The following is a 6,000-nucleotide window of genomic DNA, read 5'->3' on the forward strand; positions in this document are numbered from 1 at the left end:
CTCCTCCAGTCGGCGCGTTCTAACTGGTGTGACCGTTCCCTCTCCTCTAAACTCTGATCTCTGCCGGGGAGCCCGTTATGAACGGTACGGCAGTAACATCGAGTAAAACAATCGAAAGAACGCCGAGCTCTACGAACGTGATCCTCTCCGACTGAGTACTATAATTAGCCGCCCACCCTGTTCGCGTTTTCAGGGACGTCAAACGGCAGTTCGGGCCCCCGTTGCTAAACGCACTCAAAGAGCGAAAGTCGAAACGCACATTTCACGTTCTGGAATGTTCCTCGCTTGCACAAGCGGCAGCACCTGGTAAAGCTATCAGTGGCAGCAACAACGGTGGAGGGGGGGGGGGGGGGGGTCTATGACGTGAAAGGCATAGTAAGGGCCCCGGGTGCCGGATGGTCTAGCTACGCCACTGAAAGCTTTTCATTACATATATTATCCAGTCTTCTACCTGATCACTGTGCTAGTTTAAGTGAAACAACGCCCGTGTAAACGATTGATGACACCCAAACTTTATGAAAAACACGGTTGCTGCTGCTTTACAAAACTGCAGGCTCTGATTGATTCATACCCTACATAATATTAAAAGTTAAAAGAAAAAAATACGGAATTTAGTTTATAGTTACTGCGGCTTATTTTGTTCCCGCTTCTTGCTTTCTGATTCGTTCTTCTGCGTTCTCGTCGGCGAACGGCGTAATCTCATTGCCTGAGGATCGATGATGCAAGGAACTCGCCACGCCCCAGGTTACTTTGGCTGTCAGAGACTAGAGCCACGGGGACGCAAAAGGAAATCTGACGGACACTGAAAGGAGCGTAAGGCTCGTCTCGTTCGCCGCAGAGCGTCGATCGCGTCGCCCACTGCCGATGGCGAGCTGCGCGCAAAAACGGACCAAGGCGCACCTCTTCGCCAAGTTCGCAGGGAACGAAGCAGTAACAAGAATGCTGCGGCAACCAGGAGGAAATCGAGAGAAAGCGCAAGAAACGAAACAATGCCCACGAGAACGGAAGCCGCGGCCCCTGTTATTATGTTAGTTGCTCTCTCGCTCTCTCTCTCTCTCTCTCTCTCTCTCTCTCGCTCTACGTCCAGCCCAGAAGACTTTCGATCGAAATGGCAGACAAAGACAGGCCCGTTCTCTCCCTCGAAGCTCGCACCAGTAGCAAGCCAGGTGAATTCGTTGCTGCGGGGAAAAAGAAAAAAAAAAAAAAAAATAACTCAGTGGGTTTTGCAGGGAGGTTTGTCTGGGCTCCGGCCCGCTGAAACATGCCGACAGGGCGAAGAAAGACAGGAAAGGAACTTCGCCGGGCCATGAATTACGGAAGAATCGTTCTGTTATTTACCGTGCTCAACTCGAGAGAGGGGCGGGGTATAAACGCCTATGAGACTAAGACAGTAAAAAAATATTAGTAAGACGGTTTCAAAAGCATACCGCTTCCTACATCTGCACTGTCCTTCGCTCTTGAGCAACTTATTTAGCGAGTTTTGGAAGGCAGACGAAGTTATGGAGTTGCGTACGCCATCGTGGGAGGCACGGACACATGACTGCTCTATAGTGTTTGAAATCGTTTTTCTAGCCTCAGTATATCGCTGCAAACAAACGTAAAGCGAACGTGCATGGAGTCGAGCTTCCGCGAACAACTCGCGAGGGGAAGGATGCGCATCTTATGACGCGTTTACACTTGCGGACTCGCGGACGAATCCGCTCTGCAGCGGCGAGCGGATCTTGGAGTCGGGTGACGAAATCGAATCGTCGATGGCGGAAAATCTAAATATGGGTCCCGGACCAATCTGATTTTCCGCCACCGAAGATCGAATGTCGCCACCCGGCTCCAGAAACCGCTCATCGCCGGCGCGGATTCGCGGGCGGATCCGCGCAGGCGGAAAGCGGATTTCGGAGCCGGGTGGCGAAATCGACTGGTCAATTGCGGAAAATCGGGAAATGGGTCCCGATCTGATTCAGATTTTTCGCCGGTGATAAGTCGATTTCGCTAAACGGCTCCAAAATCCACTTTCCGCTTGCGCGGATCCGCACGTGAATCCGCAAGTGTAAACGCGCCGTTAGGCATCGCAAACCGCGGCACGGGAAAATATTAGTCGCAGCAGTAATGCTGCATTCAAACTAACGTTCGCATCGCAACCGCGAAGCGGATCCTCTCGTTTTCATCCTCAAATGCACGTAAAACTGCACTGAATCTTTAAGCAACCGCGTTCGCAACCGCTTCGCAAATTCGGTTCGACTGCCAGTGCGAATGAGGCATAAGGAAGATTCCGTGTCTTGCGTAGTGCAAATCTCTACACGAGAAACGACTAGTCTCGGCAGTAATGATCATTCGAAAAGGGCGGGAGGAGAGATGGGGCCTTTATTTATTTGAATAACGTCTCTTTCTATTGTTCTTCTCTTTTTTTTTTTTTTTTTTTTTTATGCGGCGGGGGGAATATTGTGCCGGCCTTGCGGCACGTTTCTCGCAGAAGTTCAACGCCGAGTCGGGATAATTTTATTTTTATAGAAACAATTTAAGGCGGCAAGGAAATGTAGAGCTTCTAAGCTGTTAGAGGAATAATTCATTGTTTAAGTACATGCTTTGCTTCGTTTTCTGGATAGTAATTTATACGAAGATGCACGACTGCGAAGAGCGGTATTTGTAATAAAAAGCGAAGCAAAAAAAGGTAAAGGTACGTGCCGGGGAGTTACATCACCAAGTTCATTTTAATCGATTTTATTTTTTGGAGCAGGAATTAGGGCTTCGCTCGATAGCCTCGCAACCCCTACTTTGGAGAAAGCGGAATTTTTACAAGTAATGCATTGGAATTTTATGCTGCAGAATTCCGCTTTATTCCTATTTATTTTCGGATTGTTCCGTTGACTGGTTCCTAGGAGAGTGGTTACTTTTTAAAACAAACAAACAACAACATTGGATAGAGAAGGAGAATGAAAAAAAAAAAAGACGTTTACAAATCTTTGTAATGTGAAATTAGAGCGCAGCCCTTGAGGAGGAGGAGGGGAGGGTACGGAGGGAAGGGTCAACACCTCCTAAAAGAGGAAGCCGTAGCGTTCTTCTCGTGACGTCACGAAGGAAGGCCATCGGGGGCACGCGTCGAAGCGAAGGCAACGCGTGTGGATTGACCGTCGTAACGCGCTTTTAGTCGCACACGCGTGTTTTATTAGCTAAAGTGAAAGCTGCACATAGCAAGGGATCTAGAAAACACTTTATTACACGGGCAAAATATAACACCGCTAAATAAGCGGTATGAAATGGCACGAGGTAGGCGTATAAGAGAAAACATTGAGTAACGATATTATTGCTGGAGGAATGCATATTTCACGCAGAAATACTTCGACAAAATGGCGAGACACGCAGTGATTGGATACAGCAAAACAGATCACAGTTAAAAATCAGAAAGACGTAGTCAACGCGGACACGGCTAAAAGGGTCACTTACGATCATGTAAGCGATGTTATTGCGTGCAGTCACTGAAGTCTCGCATCATACCTCAGCGACGTGGCAAAAGTAATACAATTTCGATCGAATGACATTATGGGGTCGACAGACCAGCTTGCGGCGCTCGTATAATCACTCAAGACCGCGAGCTGATTAAGTCCCATATCATTAATTGAAAATACATTAACTTTTCCGTGTAACAGGGGTACCAAACTTACTCTTTAGTCAACTAATTTACTTCTCCCTATAGGCTCGAGGTGCCTTAGAACAAAATATAACTTATTTTGTGTACAATTATACTATTACCTTAATACAGTTTAAGACTCTAGTATAAACCCGGTAAAGGCAACAAAATAACATTAGTATAAATAAACACATAAGCACAAACAACGCACTGTGTATAATCACACAAACTTGTTATTCCCCTTCCGGTGAAAACTAGAAAATTGCCACGCATATTTACAAATGCCGACTCAACCGCACACGGATAACGACGAACAAGATGGCATTCTTTCACGAAAAACAAAACCGAAAGAACAACCCGACTGCAGCACTTTACTCGCGTCCCACATGACCAAGAAAGCCCGTAAATAAATTGTTTCTCACCTGTCGATTGTATCCATACGTCCCACAATATCTGACATGAAAACATTTGAACACGAACTCCAAGAAGTCTCTCTCTCTGTCGAGAGAGAGGTCATCGACCAGTGTCATCGTTGACTAGTTGTCACACACGTCACTCAAACCGTAGCAGGACTTGTTTCGCGAATCAATGATAGTATCAAACGAACACACACACACACAAAAAAAAAAAAAAAAAAAGCTACTTGACACTGCAGTGACGACCAAGAAACGGCGGGAAGATTGATCAAAAGAACCACACACACACGCACGAGCAGCGGCAGAAGTGTGGTAAGCTTAAAGCGCGAAACACATGTACGACGAAACCGTCCGATCCGACGTGCGGACTGCCGGAATGACCTTGGGGGGAGAGGGTTTTCGTAGCATCGGAGAGCGTTGAAAACCCTCGCCTCCGGCCGTCGTATTGCGCGGTCGGACGTCGGATCGGACGGTTTCGTCGTACATGTGTTTCGCCCTTAACGTCGTCGACCCATCTCTTGCTCTTGTGTACTCCCTGCAGCGATGACTGGATTTTTTTCCGTTCCCTTCCCTTCTAAAAGTCTCAGCGTTCCTTTTAAGACAGTCAGCAGCTCACACACAACGTAAATTTACCGGAATTGGAGCCCGTACGAGGGAAGAAAACGTAGCAGCGGACCGGTCCATTCGAAAAGTGTGGGGAGCTGCGGTACTGCACGCAGTCCCGCGGTTACGGGGATAATCATAAATATAAAATTGATACTTTTAACCTTGATAGCGCGTTATATATTACGTTTATATTATATGTATATAATAATTTGTACAAGACTGCGCTTTTAAAACATACATTAATGTCGGATGAACGCTCACGAACACCACTGCGCCACTCGACAAGAAACGTTTTTTTTTCACGTCGACGCCAGAAATTGTCTCACGTAATTGCGCCATGGACTTCCTTCTCCGACATTGTGACGTAACCACTCAGAGCGCTAAGGCCTTCTCTTCTAGGAGGTGCTGGAAGGGTATGGAAGGGTGTGCCCGTCCTTCTCCTCCGTACCCTCTCCTTCTTCCCTCCTCGTCTCCTATCCTCCCCCTCCTCCACCAATTCAGTTTTTCCGCTAAATTTATCGGGGAAAATGACGTCACATGACTTGGTGTCACGTCACCTATGAACAAATTCAGTTTCTCCGCTAAATTTTTCCGCTAAATCTAGCAGAGAAACTGAATTTGTCAGCTAAATCTAGCTAAAAAGCTGAATTTCCCCGATAAATTTAGCGGGGAATTGAATTGGTGTTGAGGTCACGTAGCGGTGAATTGAATTGGCGTTGAGGTCACGTGACGTCAATTTTCCCGCTAAATTTAGCGCGGTTACTCCGACGCCGCTCAACCCGGAAACGGGCGCCTAAGAGCTGCGCTCCAAAATGCACGAGCGGAGGCTCGTTGCTTTGGAAAATGCTTACAGTGCCTGCGCTCGTGGAAACAAAGCCCTTTCGCAAAACTAAGCTGTCGCACAGTGCTGTAGGCGTTACCGATAAAAAGTATAACCAAATACGCTACTCGTTACTTGTAAATGAAAGGAACGCTTTAGCGATCTGCGTCACCTCAATATAAAAGGAACGCGTTACCGTTACCGATAAAAAGTACGGCAAGTTACTTTTGTGTTACTTTATTTAATTCTGAACTAAAACGTTTTACTGTTTTGACGATACAGGTGTGTCATATTTCAAGAAGCATTATTTTCATGCAGACAGTGAATATAATTACTTTATATTTTTTGCGGTTTCACCGAAGTACTCCCAAGAAAAAACGCAAAAAAGAAGAAATTAAAGACGTTTACAATTCTCTGTAATGCCCAATTAGAGCGCAGCTCTAGGGAAGGAGAGGAGGGTATGCCCCTCCTCCCCCACCGTACCCTCCCCTCCTTCTCGTTTGCTGCCCTCCCATATAGCGGAACATTTTCGCTAA

Source organism: Ixodes scapularis, unplaced genomic scaffold (assembly GCF_016920785.2).
Source record: "Ixodes scapularis isolate PalLabHiFi unplaced genomic scaffold, ASM1692078v2 PGA_scaffold2__306_contigs__length_199485367, whole genome shotgun sequence".
Classification (NCBI taxonomy): Eukaryota; Metazoa; Arthropoda; class Arachnida; order Ixodida; family Ixodidae; genus Ixodes; species Ixodes scapularis.